Genomic DNA, 1,953 nt, shown 5'->3' on the forward strand with positions numbered 1-1,953 from the left:
TAACGATTTTGATGCAGTTTTTTTAATAGATAGATTGATTCGAGAGGATTTTTTGTATATAATACATGAACAATATAGAAAACATTGAATTCGTTTTCGGAGTTTCTAATATGATGATAAACAAATTCTGTAGTAATTTTAGTATCTCTATTGCGCCCGTGCAAAACCGGGGCGGGTCGATAGTAATATATAACATCCAAAATCATATCATATAAAATGAGTTCCAGTATATCCGAAAGGTTCTAAGTAATAATAATTACGATAATCGACATTCTTTATCAACATTAGTTAAATAGGAACATTTCTTTAACTAATATACTGGAGAGAATAGAGAAAGAAAATATGACAGGCTGATAGTTCACCAATCAACTCCCTTTAAATGTTATGTTCTTACAATTCGCACTGATGTAGAAAACATTGTATGTTTTTTTCTTAAATACTTGTCCAAGCTTATCCAAGGTGAACAATTTTTTATAAGATTGCATATGCTTATCTTAGAAATATACCTTATGTAGTTGCCACATTTTTTATGTGTATATTTAAATCTTATTTAATTATGTTATGTACATTTTATTTACACATCGTACATCATCCTCGGTAGTATAGTGGTAAGTATCCCCGCCTGTCACGCGGGAGACCGGGGTTCGATTCCCCGCCGTGGAGTTTGTTTTTTAGCTATATTAAAAGTATTACGATTACTTTTTTTTTATTCATCCATAAAAATATTAACAATTCCTTACATCGCCAATGCGCCACCAATCTTGGGAACTAAGATGTTACGTCCCTTGTACCTGTATTTATACTAGCTCATTTGCCATTCTAACCAGAATACAGTTATACTAAGTACCACTGTTTGGTGGTAGAATACCTGATGAGTTAGTTCCCTTCCTAGATACAGATATAGAAGCCTACTAGAGCCATTCTAAATTATTTATGCTCTACATTAGAAAAAGATCGTATGTTGGAGGAAATCTCTTAAAATACTCATCCGATTTCAAAAATGCTTTCATCTGTATTTAGAACGAACCCCGAGTATGGACGGACGCCGGTCATATATTATTCCGTTAAAATAAAACGACCGGTCATGGAGTCCAATTTTGCAACGTAAGCCGGCGAAAAAACGGTCGAGTGAATGCGTTTCTTACGGACGATGCTTCAACCGTACGAGATATAATTACAAATGCTTTCTATAGAAAAGTTGGAGTGCTTGAAAAGACCCGTGAAAGAACGTATGTGTATATCGATATGTTATGTTTAATTCATAGAATTTACTTAATATGACAAAATCAAATACATATATATAGCCACTAATTGTGTCAAGTTTTGGTGGTTTTTTTATTAGACTATACTAGCGACTTTCCCCGGCTTCGCACGGCTACTAATACTAAATATATGTACAACAGAATTTTGTTTATTTCCAACATCACATTAAAAACTTTTTAAATTATCACTGTTTCTTTACGATATTGTCCAAGTATTATACACATCAACCTTCCTTTTGAATCATTATATCTATTAAACAAAACCACATCAAAATCCGTTGCGTAGTTTCAATGATTTAAACATACATAGGGATATAGGGACAGAGAAAGCGGCTTTGTTTTATACTATATAGTTAATAGAAATTTAAGCTCAAATAAACGGACAGGCAAAATACTGGTCAGCTAGCTATTCGTAACTGACATGCGTGAAAAGGCATTTTTGATTAAAAATAAAATAAGGAAATGCGTTGTCATGTCATGTAAACGTCGAAATAAAATATACAGTAAAATAAATGGTATAGATCGGGACGCACTTGGATAACTAATAAACAAGGTCCAGCATTTCACAAATAGCTAAATGGCTTGAATAATTTATGACCAACAGAAGTGACAGTCGTTAAGACCCTCATTATTCCACTTTTCGTTAAATAATGGACCGAACAGATTAACCATCACTCCATTACTAAATATA

The 1,953-nt window shown here is 33.0% G+C and overlaps 1 non-coding gene across 1 annotated transcript; it reads left to right on the forward strand.

Moving 5' to 3' along the window:
- Window positions 1-591: 591 nt before the first annotated feature.
- Trnad-guc lies at window positions 592-663 on the forward strand. The gene has a single exon. It is a non-coding gene; the product is annotated as a tRNA-Asp (tRNA).
- Window positions 664-1,953: the final 1,290 nt, after the last annotated feature.

This window comes from Vanessa cardui, chromosome 2 (genome assembly GCF_905220365.1).
Source record: "Vanessa cardui chromosome 2, ilVanCard2.1, whole genome shotgun sequence".
Classification (NCBI taxonomy): domain Eukaryota; kingdom Metazoa; phylum Arthropoda; class Insecta; order Lepidoptera; family Nymphalidae; genus Vanessa; species Vanessa cardui.